The sequence below is a fragment of the Anguilla rostrata genome, chromosome 3, assembly GCF_018555375.3.
Source record: "Anguilla rostrata isolate EN2019 chromosome 3, ASM1855537v3, whole genome shotgun sequence".
Lineage (NCBI taxonomy): Eukaryota > Metazoa > Chordata > Actinopteri > Anguilliformes > Anguillidae > Anguilla > Anguilla rostrata.
In genome coordinates, this window is record NC_057935.1 from 3,421,345 (window position 1) to 3,435,995 (window position 14,651).

The 14,651-nt window shown below is 50.0% G+C and overlaps 1 protein-coding gene across 2 annotated transcripts in view; it reads left to right on the top strand.

Moving 5' to 3' along the window:
* The first annotated feature begins 337 nt into the window (after positions 1 to 337).
* The window catches only part of ndst1a (N-deacetylase/N-sulfotransferase (heparan glucosaminyl) 1a), a 95,224-nt gene continuing 80,910 nt past the window's right edge, over positions 338 to 14,651 (top strand). Inside the window, exon 1 of one of the 2 annotated variants that reach the window (XM_064325471.1) lies at positions 338 to 1,606. The gene's annotated coding sequence lies outside the window, so the exon portion shown is untranslated. Of the gene's footprint in view, positions 1,607 to 1,660; positions 2,076 to 14,651 lie in introns of those variants that run through there. The other variant, XM_064325472.1, reaches the window with a different exon arrangement.

The window sequence follows — 14,651 nt, forward strand, 5'->3', positions numbered from 1 at the left end:
GATGAAAAAGTATATAAGAATCTAAGAACAAAACTTTGTCACGCGGGCAAGTCTCTTCTAATCAGAGCATTTGCTGTATTAATGCTCATTCAAACACCTGATGAAGGTCAACTACTGCGGATAAAGAAATTAAAACTGCTTGGTCTTCTTAAACCTGATCGAACCTTCACTGTGATTGGATGTTTTGCACCCTGTGCGGACCAATCACTCTTCGATTGGCCCAGAACAACCACCTGTAGGTTGTCCTAACCAATCAGAAAGCATATGTTTATTGACGTGATACAATCAAACACGCTTTTTTGAAGACATTGTGATGGCCCCTTTTTAGTTGGCTGAAGTTGCTTTCATACTTTCCTTTGTAGTTTCATATTTGGCAGTTGCATTTACTTTGATGCAACTGTAGCCTACATTTTAATGCGTACACCTTGGCAAAGAATTGACATGCACATGACGTGACAAAAGCTGTAGATTAACTGGAGATGGAACAGAATGGTGTACAGAGCAAGGTGTAAAGTGCAGAGTCGAGGTTGCGGGACTCGCGTATTAAAGACGTAGCGGGGGCAGGCAATGCCCATGCCCCATGCACATTTAATGCTGACAGAAATCGCAAATTATTTCGGAAAGGGAAAAAGGGGAATGAGAAACATTTTCAGGCGGCGAAGTCCGCGGAGCGGGCCCATTAAAGTCACGCAGATTTCGGAATCGTTCGCCGCCTGATACGGTCGACTTCAAACAGGAAGTGACTGCGATTGCGGGGTTCGGTTTCAACTCCGAGAGAGAAAAGAGGTTCTAGTGTTTCACTCTTCATTCACTGTGATGCACTCACATGGTATACCACTCTAATCCTTAAATAAGTGATGAGCACACGGGATTAAATGCAAGCCTTTCCCATATAGCTAACCCTTTTCAATAGATAGGCTAGGCAGCCCACTCACTCCCCAGCCTTACTCGTTTAGGAAATTAAGATACTTATACGTGCGATGCCGGCAAGCATTATTCAAGCATGACTTGAGACTTTCGCATCCCATTTTAGCGTTATCAAATGATCCCTCGCTGACGCAATCTCCTTCAATGTAGTAGGATTTTTCTAATGAGAACTGCGTTGTTCTTTTGCCACTTTAAAAGTCTTCAAAATCTACCCCAATTTCACCGCAGGCGGTCCAATTGCAGTAAAAATAGCAGATGCTCCGTTTCTGCACTGCAACGACTACGTTGGACACTTTCATAGCGCGCAAGAAGCTAGAAGGGTGGGTGAGAGAGGACTGGAAATAAGAATATGGTTACGGATAGTGCAAAACTTTCTGTCCTCCGTGTGGGATGTGCACTTAATGGTTAAACTCGTGACGGCGCTGTCGGTCGCCCTCTAGCGATTGTTATGTTTTCGCTTTTGCGATGTGCGGCAGAAATAAGAGAGCGACTGTCTCGCATTAACTCTCCCACACCAGCCCGCAACGCAAACCAGTGCTGAGCCAGCCAGCCCCGTTTGAAGAAAGCCAGGCAAGACGTCCTAGCGCCCTGGCGTCCGTGCCGTTGTGAAAGGATAGCCTAGTTCACACCGAGGAGAGGAAGAACCTCTCAGTGCCTGATCAAACACGCAGACAAAGGGGTGAGTGAGTGATTCTGGTTTTTCCTCCGAGTGCGTGTTTTTTTTTTGTTGTTCGTAGAAGCTCGACGTGTAGGCTGTGCGTGACTCCAAGCTACTGCTACGTACAAGTAGCTAGCGTTATAGCCCTTTCTCTTTCCGACTGAGAGGTTTCGGGGAATGTACGGTTCGGCCTGACATGCTAATGGAGCGAAAACGAAGCCTGGAATTTGAGTGGAGTTCCTCGTCAGCTTTCGGCTGTTCGCCGTCTGGGTCTCATTTTAGGGGTTGTGTTTCTTTTAGTCGGACAAGAGAACCGAGACTGGGCTCAATGGAGTCTTGCGGCACACGGCATTCTTTGAACACAAGTAAAGTCGCGCTAGGTTTGGTAGGCTAATGGTAGGCTATTTGTTTAAGGCACGCTTAGTTCTGGAAAAGCGGCGAAAACCGCGCGTAAGTCCTTGTATGCAAGGAGATGAAAGGCACGTTTAAGGTAATTAAAAAAACGAAACCGATCGCAAGCATTCCTTGTTTTGTACTACGGCGAGGCACAACATTTAGTGGACAGTAGCAAAAGTTTGCGTGTTAAAACCAAACAAACAACATAAATCGGAATAAGTTGTAACACAACTAATCTTCACTATCTGCACCCATTTACCTAGCAGGGAAAAAAGTCATTTTTGTCCAACCTTTCACGTGACAGCAGAGTTCATGTTGCTAACGGGGAGAGAGAGCGTGGCGTTTTTGGCAGCTGCTTGGCTAAGTTTCTTATTTACTGTTTAGTTTGCAAAATATCCGCGAGTGTCAGTCTATTTTGATACATGTATGGCTTGTTGATTAAAACAGAGACTTGTAAAACTGTATACATTTAGTGTGGGATGGGCCACGGAATTCAACCTAGCCAGTGTGCATGTATGGTTACAATTTGAGCATTATCCAGATTTGCTGACGATTTATCGGATATCCTACATGCTTCTGGGTATATGAGCCCAGGTCTCATCTTCACATGTATGCTACTGTAGAACAGAAGCTAATTAACGATGATAAACTGAGCTCCGGGCCGAAGGCGTCTTGGTGAAGGTGTATCAGTCTAATCGACGCGTATATCAGCTGGAACGGTGAAGCTACACCCCGGGACCCCATTAGGTGATTGCCGGATAAGACTCCCCGCGACAAGCAGAAGGGGGGTAGGCTACGGGCAGGCGAGTGATTACGAGAAGGTAGTGTCGTAAATCAAGCGGTGGGTGTCCGCGAGCGGTTGGAAGGGGGGAGCTGTCAAAACCGTACAGTGGTTCTTGTTGCAGGGTCGGCGTAGGTCGCGCGCCACTGTCCCCTCGACACGTTTTTGCTGCGAGTGGCTTGCCACAGTTCAGATGGAAAATGAGGATATTAGGTTCGACTGACCAGATGCCTCGGAAGTTAGTCACATTTATTTTCTCGGAAAATAAACCCCCCGCTGAGTCTAAAATATAGCAATGTCTATGTAGCGTTGTTGGTGTCCCTCGTGCGCCGATTTAATAGGTCGTTTTCTCAGAATATGACACGCGCCTGGTCAGTTACCGCGTGCTTAATTTTAATTCCACCCACAACTAAATCAGGTTGTTGTCCTGCATGTAACGGCTCATCTCACTGGAAAGGTTTCGAAGTGTCCGGCTATTTGATCTGCGCGATTGTTATATACAAAGACGGAGGGAGTGTTTGTTTTGTTCAGATGTGCAGAGTTTAAAGGGTATAATCATCTGTGTGCAAAGGGAATGTGCTGCGAAGGCATGCCTACAAAAACAGGAGAGACTAATCCGTTTCTTTTTTTCTTTTTTTTTGCCGTTATAGCTCTCTAAATCGACAGTTTGAATTTCCTCTTGGGCAGTACTGTAGGCTAGCCAACCAAGAAATATTTCAGAAGATTCCGATTGTTTCCCGTACAAATATCACCAAAGATGTGCCCGGATTTCAAACTACGGTTTCCGTTAAAGGCTGTTCACCTAACCTTGTTTTAACTTGTGGACTTTTACCTGACGACAGAGTGCATAGGCTATTTGTTGCTACCTTGCCCCACAGGGGCTTCTGTTGACCAATGCTTCTTGTGCACGATCAGTCCGCTCGCGGCCAAAATAAGACTGATACAGAGGGATCCACTAATTTCTTTTTTTTATACTTGGCATCACGGAGCTTATCAAACTAAATTATGCACTGAAGTGTGACGATTTAAAATAAGATAAAACTTGAGTCAGGTGAATTAAGGACGATAGAAAGTTTTACACTCCACATGCAAAGTAGCCTAATGAAAAAAAAACAACAAAAAACATGCTCTTGTCCTCTCTTAACTCAAAAAATGTAATCAAACAACCACAAAGAAAGGGGGAGTGAAGAAGGATTAAAAAAAAACAAAACAATGCTGATAATTTAAAGGGTGGTCAGCGACCGTGTGCTGTGTACTAAACATGGAAGGAAACCTTATATTTTGGTCCCAAATTTGTTCTGTGCAGGTATTTGTATTTCAACGTTTGCCATTATGGTGGACATGTAAGAAAAGGTAGCGGGACATTTCATTACATTACAGGCATTTGGCATTTGGCAGACGCTCTTATCCAGAGCGACGTACAACAAAGTGTATAACCATAACCAGGAACAAGTATGACGAAACCCCGTTGTGAACAGTGGGTGGGGTTGGCTGTGGGGTTTTTTTTTTGGGGGGGGGGGGGGCGGGGGGCGGGGGGGGGGGGGGGGGGGGGGTGTGAACAAGCCCTGGCGGAAGATGTCCCATTAGTGTTCAGCTCTGGCGGCCTTTGCAGACCAAGGGTGTGTGTGTTAGCCCCTCTGGCTACAGACTGATTCCCGCTGCAGATTTTGGGATTTAGCACAGAAAGAAAGATAAGGAAAGGATGAGAAAGAAAGAAAGAAATAGAAAGGGGAAAAAGCAAAGAGAACAGAGAATATCTCCTTTCTTGTCTGAGAAAGATGAGTGTCAGGTTGAAATTCTTTGAATTTTAAACTTGGTTTAATTGGCAGTAACTAGATGACCGTGTGAATAATTTAGTGGGGGGGAAAGCCCAGTGTTCATTTTTGGTGTGCCAACCTGAAATCCATAGCCGCGGGGTCTGTTTTTTTTTTGGGGGGTTTTTTTTAACAGGCTGACTGTTACCCAAGTGCCCTTTCGGTCGGACTATTGAGCGGAGGGCCGTTTTATTTTTATTTAAATCTAAATCCGGATCAGGGCAGATGGTGTGGGGGAATCAGCAGGGGCGTTTCTCCTTCCCGCTCCCCGAATGTCTGTCCCCCCGCCCGTCCCCCAGAGAGGGGGGTAGCGGGATGGTTCGGACCCCGGAGCGTAACGAGGACGAACTCCGTTCGGTGCCGCACCCGTGTCCCGTCGAGAACACGCCGAGGTGTCCGTGTTTTTACCCCCGTGCCCCCAAACAGCGGGGGCCTGGTCCCAGGCAGACCACCAATCGGCGCACTCGGTCCTTTTCGATGTCCAATCAGCAGACTCTCTGCCTGTTTCGATGTCCAATCGGCACACTCGGTCCTCCTTGCTTCTCTGCCTTTCTCTGCACAGTCTCTCTGTAGTCAGCCAGATTGGGTGAGAATCTGTCATCAGCACATTTTTAAAAGATTTTTTATTTTTTTTTACATGTAATTTTGTATATGCATGACAGCAGGAGCATTATGACATGGAAATTTATTCATAAGCAGAGAAGTTATGGCCTTTAATATAATGTGTTGTTATCATTATAAGAATTGAAATGCGGAGCTGAACCCAATGGCTGTAGGATTTATCTAGCTGGTCATGTCGATCTCCTAATTGTAGGAAGAGGGGATAAAAAAATAAAAAAATCAGAATATGATTGAATGGAATGAATTTTCTGGTGCATCTAACGTTATGTAACGTGCTATATGTATAATTGAAACCGGTCAGCTGGTGGTTCGCGTGGACTGCTTCTGCATTCATTTTCCTGGATCCGTGTCTGTTGGTCCTGAGTAGGAACAGACAGTGGAAGTTATTCATTAGGTTCTGAACTGAACCCTCTGCACCACCCCCTGGCTCAGATTCTGCCCCCGGGGTCAGTTTCGCAGTGGGTGAGCGGGGGTTTTGGGTCAGCGTGGGGGGAGCCGATGCATGGGGGGGGGGGGGGGGAGTTTGAACCTGGTCGAAAGGGGAAAATACCCTTCACCCGACTTCATCCAGAATTCATTACTTCGTTCTGGGTTCGTCTCATTAATTCCAGCAGTGAACCGAGAGAGAGAGAGAGAGAGTTTTAGCACATGTGAGTGAGCGAGCAAGCGAGAGCAGGAGGGGAAGAATGTTCTTGAAGGGTGTATGGGTAATATGCCCTAATCGGGGAGGGTGGGGGGGTGGCGCTCTCCCACAATCCCCTGCTCGGGAGAGGTTGGAAGAGGTGCCCTTGGCCGGCTCTGGCGCTGTGAAATTGAGCGAACGGTGCCGTCGAACCCCAGGCTGCGCACCCGTCCAGCGCTGGGTCCGGTCGCCACGGAAACAAAACCTTTGGGGGGGGGGGGCTCAACCCCGGGGGCCCCTCCATTTCCTCGCTCTCTCTCCCTCTCTGCGAGTCCCGAGGCGACGTTGCGGCTCTCTTCCCGGCGAAACGCCGATCAATAGCATCGAACCGGGCCGAGAGTAATGGACACGGCACCATTTAATAAGACAAAAAGGGGAGAGCTTCATTAGTCCTGAGAGGGGTGAACAGGAAGGACCGAAAAACCGAGAGCTGTTTTTTTTCTTTTCTCGGGAATGCAAAGTGATTGTTACATCAGCATTAGAATGTTCGGTTCCAGAGAATTCCAATCGCGCATCTGTGACCTCACGCCCTAAAACCGCAGCGAGCCAAGCTGTTTAGCCGCCGCTGAGGGCTTTCCGCAGCGCCTCTTGCCAACAAACCAAAATCGGACTGAGCGAGCACTGCAAGGAGGAGGATGGCTTGTAGTTGGGGGGTGGGTGGTGGGGGTGGAGTGGGTGGTGCTGGGGGTGGGGGGGTGGAGTGTGACTAGCAGCGCAAACATGACGGAAAATCCCAGACCTTCTTGCGGGCTGTTTCTCCTCCGTCTCCTGGCGTTGCCCCTCCCCCTGGGCCCTCGAAGACACGTGGCGGAGAAACAGCGAGGCTTTTACACCGTTTGCTCTTAAACCGCTCGGGCTCCTCGTTCCGAAACTCGGAACGCAAGCTTTTATCCGCGCTGGGGGGGCGTATCGGTCGATTTTGAGCTAAAGACCAAGCTTCCCCTGCGAGGAGGGCAAATGATGCACTTGCGCTGACGCTAGGCGATGATGTCACCTGTGGCAGGCGCGCTTCCCCCCGCTGCAGTCCTTGCGTCCGATTGGCCCCTTGTGCAGACCGTCCGTCTGGATCGAAATGGGTCTTGAGTTCAAGCTTAAGCTGCAGTCACGACTCTCAACTTTCCCAGAAACCCCCCCCCCCAAAAAAAAACGTTTTAGCCCTCATGGTGCAGTGGCCTGAACTTGTTCCCCAGGTAACCCCCCCCCCCCTTCCCCAGAGATAGCCAGCCTCCCTTCAGTAATGTCTGGGGTTGGTGTTTAACCACGAGTCAGATCCTGCTGAGGTAGAAAGGCCGGCTCGTTTCTTTCTCTTTGCGCCGGGTGGGGGGGGGAAGGTGGATTGGGGAGAGAGAGCGGCGGGCTCCTCTGAGCTCTCGCTCTGGGGCCGGAACCCGATACGCGGGAGAAGTTCCCTCCCTTTTGTTCTCGGGCCCTTCTTCAGCCAATCGCCTGGCCCCGCTGTAAACCGAGCTCCCATCGATTGTTCGCTAATAGGGCTGCGGGACTGAAAGGGCTTTTTTGTACCAGAGGTGGAGGTGCTAGGCGGTGGAAAGGCCGGTGCGGTATGGAGGAGGAGTGAAGAGTGTGTGTGTGTGTCTGAGGGTGTGTGTGTGTGTGTGTGTGTGTCTGAGGGGGTGTGTGTGTGTGTGTCTGTCTGAGGGTGTGTGTGTGTGTGCCTCCTCCCCCCCCCCCGGCCCGCTCTCGTAAAAGGTTATTTGTGATGGAGATGTGAAAATTAGGCCTAATTTGTTATTTATGGGTTAAAAACAAACGGAGAGACGTGGGGGGGGGGGGGGTGGGGGGTGTAATAGACCGGGTCCCTCGCCCACGTGTCCCCGAGGCCCCGCTCCCTCATTAGTGCCGTATCGGACGACCGGGGGACTGGTATTAATAGCGCTATTTGGTTCCAAATTGAACCTGGAATTCACTATTTAACAAGCAATTTTCAGATGTGACCTCGTCGTCGGGTGTTGCTCGGTGACAGAAGATCGATGGCTTTTTTTCCGACGGCCCCTCTCGACGGATCCCCCCCGCCACCCCGAGATAACCGAGAGTAAGATCCAGAAAATGTGTGAATTGATCACGAAAAAAAAAGCATTGATCCAAATGTCTTTTGTCATCTCCCTTGTAGGCCCTAATGCATTACCCTTCAGCCGCTCTCCCACTCTCTTCATTTTTACACTGTTCTTTCATGTTATTTATTTATTTATTTATTTTTACCGTGAAGACAGAAAGTACAAGTTTGTGTGTGCGCATATATGCTATGCTTTTGACCTTGGTGTGTTTGTAAAAGGTGCTCTGTTTTCAAAACTCGCTATTCATCCTAGCGCTTTTCTCCCAGGGAGAAATGGGTACGGCCCGGGTGTTTCTGTGAAACCTTAGAAATGGGGAAATATCTGAAGGATGCTTATTTGAAAGCGTGGGTCTGGAGACGCTGTGAAATGCCAACGCCTCGCACCGCTCCGTGTTTTATGGTGCAGTGAAATTCTGCCATTTGTTTATAGTTTTTTTTTTCCCCCAGTCTTTTGGTAAATGATTCATTCATTCATTCATTCATTCCTGGTTTGTTTGGCCCCCGTTTGATTTATGCCTCTCGTAGAGGGTGCTTTGATTGCGCGGCGGTAAAAAAACCGACGTAAATTAATTGCTTGGCGGTAATGAAAAAGGCGTTGTTACGCGAACGGCGGCGGCGGTCGGGCGCGCGGCTGCGATTGGCGGAGGGCGACGGCTCGCGCCCTCGGTTTGGCGGTAAGTCTGGGCCGGGCGGCCGGCTCCACGGCTCGTCGGTGGAAACGATCGTCGTGGAGACGCGTAGGTCGTCCGAGCGGACGGCGGCGTCGCTCACCTGGCCGCTGTGGGAGACGGAACTGAAGTGGCTCGTTGACCTTTGCCGCCTTATTTAAACTCCGCTAAAGTTTGCTTCTGGCATTACAGTAGTTCTTGCTCCCAGGGCAATGCCTCTGGTTCTATATTGACCTAATTGGGACAAAGGTTTGGGGATGAACATACACCCGACGCCCCCCCACCGCCCCCCACCACTGATATCCATCCTTTTTTCACTTCACCTTTCCCCCTTCCTCTGTACTTCAGAGAGACTAACATTTGGCTCAAATGCAGGGCTACCCAAACCCTGTTCCTGGAGATCTACCGTCCTTTAGGTTTTCACTCCAACACTAGCAAAATAGACCTCATTCAACAGCTAGAGATCTCATCGAGCTGCTAATTAGTAGAGTCAGGTGTGCCGGATTGGGGTCGAAATGAAAACATACAGGACTGCACATCTCCAGGAGCAGGGTTAGGCAGCCTTGGTGTAATGCTTCCCTGTGGTTGGCACAGGCCGGGGTAGAGCCTGGTAGGAAAAGGACACGGGAAGAGGGAGCACGATGACAGTTATGACCTGACATTGGATTCGAACCTGCAACCCTATACCAGTCCACTTCCTTAGCCGCTAACCCCGCTGTGTCTCTCCCGTACGGTTTGAATGCTCCGTTTACCTGCGGCGCTTGATTTGCCGGCGACTTCCTCCGGGGGGGCGCCGTCTGGCGGGCGCAAAGTGCCGCCGTCGCGGCGCGGACGCGGGATTGGCCGACGGGAAGCGGGACGTGCTGACAACTTGTTTTTGCGAGTTTGTCAACTCGACGGCGATCCAGTGTGACGGACACGGAGGGCTGAAGGAAAATCGATCTCGCCCCGCGATGCGAGGGAAGGGGAGACTTTACCCCCCGAGACCGGAGGAAGGAGACGAAGGCAAGTCGCGCGACGTGAGTCAGTCTGCCGGAAGGGGCCACTTCCGAGCAGCGATCCGCTTCCATGGAAACCTAGACCGTTGGAATGGATTTCAAAATCAAAGGCGTTCAGCGGTAATTCAACGGCTTTGAGTCCTTTGTGGATTTTAGAGGAATCCGTGTGGGGAACATCTGCATAGCCACGATTGCCAGTTGTTAGCTGTTCGTTGAGTTGTTGAGTTGGGGGCCTGTGTTCACTCAACATTTTGGGCTTAACTGTGATTTGAGAGTAAACACAAGCAGTACCTACCCCCCAGCTCAATTTGGCAAGTTCATTTCTGAGATCAGCGCACTCAGTGAATTGTTTGAGAAGAATAAAGTAATTCTTATTTTGCATTGTTAATCCGTATAGGACACATTTTGATTGAATCCCGTTCAACAGCGTGCAACAATGCCAAATTCAAGGGAGAGCCATATATTTTTAGGGATTATGTCTTAAATGCTCAGCAGCTGTCTTTGTGTTTCTAGGTTTTTTTTTTGCCAGCAGTAACCGTTGGATGTTTTGCATGTTTAAGATGCATAAATTCTAAATCTGCAGGAAGCGCAGAATTTGTCCCTGAGATGTTCCTGTGAGCCCGTATTAACTGCTTTCGCCGATCCGCAGTTAAGATTTGCCGTGCCGGTCCCTCGGACGCAAATCTGTTTAAACGGTCCTTGATGCCGAACGAGAAGCGTCTGTTTTTAACCGCCACAATAATCTCTTAATTTGTTTTATGGCCGAGAGTTTAAGTTTTTCTAAACGTGGTGGAAATGTTAGGCCTATCTTTTTTTAAAAGCTTCTTTCTTATTTTATTAAGCCCCGTGGTGGCAGATAGGGGCTTATTAAGATCCTGCCGCACCCATCTTAACATCCATTAAAGTGGAGATCCTGTGCGTAATCTCGCCTGGAAAAGGCGTCTTTGTGCAGCGTCAGCCTCTCTCGCATATTTACCAGGTGACACTTCCCTTACCGGCGTGATGCATTGCCTTTCTTCCCCCGCTGCGTTTCCTCCATTACTGCTGATAATACCGAATCCGCTGTTTAAATATAAATAAATAAATGGTCACACGCAGTTTTAAAAGCCTTCTTATGCATTTAGAAAACATGTTAATGTATACGTTGCTGCTATTAGGTTATGGCTTTTTTTTTTTTAAAGAAAAAAAAAACAAGTTTTAACGGGGATGGCGTATGTGAATTGAGCCGTGGGTTAAATAGTCACTTTTTCACAAGTGTGATTGTTTAAGCTGAACATGCAACTCCTCCTCCTCACATTAATTTAAAAACCACAGATTTTTAGCGTACCAGACGTAAATTTCAAAACAACAAGGAATTAAACGTGCGTCGGAGTTATTTCACGCGTGCTAAAAGGTGAAGTGCCCAGCGAAATCAAGATGGGGTTTGGGGGGGGGGGGGAACAGGCCTGGTCGTTAATTACCCTCTAGCTTTGTATTCATAGGTTGTTCGACGGCATACGGAGTGCGTATAGAGGGCCTTAGCCAAAACGGTGAAAGGCTTGCGTCAGGAGTGGCAACGGGAGGGCGGAGGGGATTTTGAGTGGAGCGGGGGCTTTCCACTTGACTAAACTACTCGTTTATTAACTGGCCTGTGAACACGCTTGGGGTGTTCGATGGGCCCCAGGCGTGTTAATGGGCAGGGGTAGTGGGGGGGGGGGGGGGCTGGCATTGAGTTTATCCCCACTCTCTTTCCTCCCGTAGTGCTGGCAGAACAGGCTTGGATACTGCTGTTGGCTCAATATGATGCCAAGCTCTCTCTCTCTCTTTCTCTTGCTCTGGCTCCCTCTCTATCATTTCTGTCTCCCTCTCTCCCTCTGTTTCTGTCTCTTTCCTTTCTCTGCTCTCTCCTCTCTCTGTCTTTCTCTCATCGCCTTCTCTTTCTCTCCCCATCTCTGTCCTCCACTCTTTCTGTCTCTAGCTCTTCCTCTCTCCTCTGTCTTTCTCTTTCTCTCCCTCTCTTTCTCTCCTTCTCTTTCTCTCCCTCCCTATCTCTCTGTCCCCTCTCTCTCCCTCTCCTTCTGTCCCTCTCTCCTCTCTCTTTCTCTTTTCTCCCTCTCTTTTTGTCCCTCTCTCTATGTCTCTCTCTCTCTCGCCTCTTCTAGCTTCCATTCCATTGCACAGACGAGGGGAGGAGCTGGGGGGGTAATTAATTTGTGTAAGTGGCGTGCCAAATTCGGGGGACCCCCCTCACTTTGTCTTCTTTGCGGGGGTCCGGCGAGGGCCAGCTGCCAGAGGGGCCCCGGTCCTGCCTCTGTCCTCTCCCTGGGAGGGGTGAAGAGACACCCCCCCCCCCACCCCCCGCCCCAACCCCGTTTGGGACCCCCTGTCTCCAGGCACGATGGGGGAGACGGCTCTTCAGAGGCAACCGTACCCTCGCTGAAAAATGCAGGTTAAATTTAGCTGGGGGGGGGGAGCTTGGGAGATTGTGGGAAACTGTGAGGGATTTTTTTTTGTATTTAAACTTTTTTTTGGGGGGCTTGTGTTCTAAACGTGAAGGATGTGTGTACTCTCGGTGTGTCCCTGGATATTTTGTCACAAGCCTGTCTGCGTGCGTCCGTCTGCGAGCGTACGTCCATGAGCAAGCGAGTGTGTGTCTGCGAGCGTACGTCCATGAGCAAGCGAGTGTGTGTCTGCGAGCGTACGTCCATGAGCAAGCGAGTGTGTGTCTGCGAGCGTACGTCCATGAGCAAGCGAGCGTGTGTCTGCAAGCGTACGCTCATAGGCAAGTGAGTGTGTGTCGGCGAGCTTGTGTCGGGCGACTGTGCGGCTGCAAGTCTGTCTGTATGTGAGTGTGTGTGTGTGCGCGCACGCGCGCGTGTCATTTGGGTATGCGTGTAACTGCTCTAGCGGTCGTGCGGGTTCAGGAAGGTGACGGTTACCCAGGACCCCCTGCAGCGGTGGGCAGGAGGCAGAAACAGGTGGAGCTCAGCGCTGTTTACCCAGGATCCCCTGCAGCGGTGGGCAGGAGGCAGAAACAGGTGGAGCTCAGAGCTGTTTACCCAGTTGTCCGGGCGCTGCTTGTTTTCGGAAACATAATCGGCCATCGGGGCTGCTAGGCCCGGCTGCCCCAAACGGGCCCTGCTCTTGCAGTGTTCCGTGGGGGGTCTCTAGGTGAAAACGGGGTGGGGCGGGGGCGGGGCCCTCTCTGTGAATGGCCCGGGGGGGTGTGCATTGGAGGGGAGGGAAGGGGGGGGGTGCTGTGCCCCCTCTCTGTGTGTGGGAGATAGGATGGGGGGGGGGGGTATGTTGGCGGGTAGATTCGCCCCCGTGTGTGCAGTGCTGCAAGCTGAGCTCTGTTGATGGCCAGAACAGCTGCGATGTCAGGAGACTATGCCGTGTGTGTGTGTGTGTGTGTGTGTGTAGCCCTGTTTAAAAGTTTTTAGGGGATCTGCCGTAGACTTATGGATTTTGTGAAACGGATACTTGCAGACTCCGTTGCTGCCCCCGGCTTTCCTCCCCTACGGGGCCTCAAAAAATGGAATGATCCTCGGTATTCGACCTTGCCCACCCTCAATGGCAAATGCAAAAAAAAAAAACAGCAATTTCATTTGGAGAGCACCTTGGGGATTGACTGCACAAATCTCATCTTCGTGTCAGAGAACGTAAGGCTACTAGAGTAATAATGTTGGCCATATTGTAGCTCTTTCCGTTTGAATCCTGACTGCGATACGTGCTGTCTGACTGTTCGCCAAGCCTAATCATATCAAGTCAATTTTGTGTGTACAGCGGTTTTTACAGAAAAGGGTCACAAAGATGTTTTACGGAGTAGCAGAAGGGCAAAACCACACCACTGAGGCTAACCACATCGCCCTGAGACTAACCCTGTTTACTAAGCCTGACGATGCCCCGCTGAGCCGTTTTGTTTTGTTTTGGTTTTTTTTGTTTTTTTTTAGCAGAAATTCTTTTCCAGAGATGAACTTTTACTGTATCAGTTCAGGTTAAATACTTTTGCTCGAGGCCATAACATCAGCACCCTGCCTGGGAATCAAACTGGGGTTTGCAAGCCCAGTTTCATAAAAATTATGCCACATAGCCACCCCTGCGAACAGACCATGAGTATGCTGCACTGAGCCTGACTGTGCTGCACTGAGCCTGACTGTGCTGCACTGAGCCTGACTGTGCTGCTCTGAGCCTGACTGTGCTGCACTGAGCTTGACTGTGCTGCACTGAGCCTGACTGTGCTGCTCTGAGCCTGACTGTGCTGCTCTGAGCTTGACTGTGATGCTCTGAGCTTGACTGTGCTGCACTGAGCCTGACTGTGCTGCACTGAGCCTGACTGTGCTGCTCTGAGCTTGACTGTGCTGCTCTGAGCCTGACTGTGCCGCTCTGAGCTTGACTGTGCTGCTCTGAGCTTGACTGTGCTGCTCTGAGCTTGACTGTGCAGCTCTGAGTCTGACTGTGCAGCTCTGAATATGTTTCACTTGCTGGTCTGCAGTATTCACAGAGCTTAAAATGGTCTCACTGTCCAGAGTTTTTTAAGCTCTTTGACTTGGAATTTTAAACGTCCACTCGTGCAGTGTTCTAGAACACCATCGCCGTCGTTCACCAGCATAGTGATTGTTACATCAGCATTAGAATGCCCCGTTGCGAGGGACGTGTTGTGTTTTTGGGGTTCTGGGCGAAGCCTCGAAGGTAGCCGTGGGCTTAGGAAATGGAGCTGGGGGTGCAGCCCCCCCCCTCCTCGGTGGTGACGAGTGAAGGGACGTTTTGGGCTAATGGAGGACAGGTGGAACTAAACTGTACGCTGGTGCAAGTCCGGGCATGAGCTGCTTTCTCTGCCTAATGAGCCAAAGATGTCATGGTCCTTCAAAGGTTTCTCTCTCTCTCTCTCTCATTTTGTTTTCCCTTTCTCCCTTCCACCCTCTCCTCTCTCTCTCTATCTCTCTCTCTCACACTTTGTTTTCCTCTTCTCTCTTCCACCCTCTCCTCTCTCATTTTCTCTCTCTCTCTCTCTCTGTCCTGTTTGCTCTCTGTTCTCTCTGTCTCATTTGTTCTT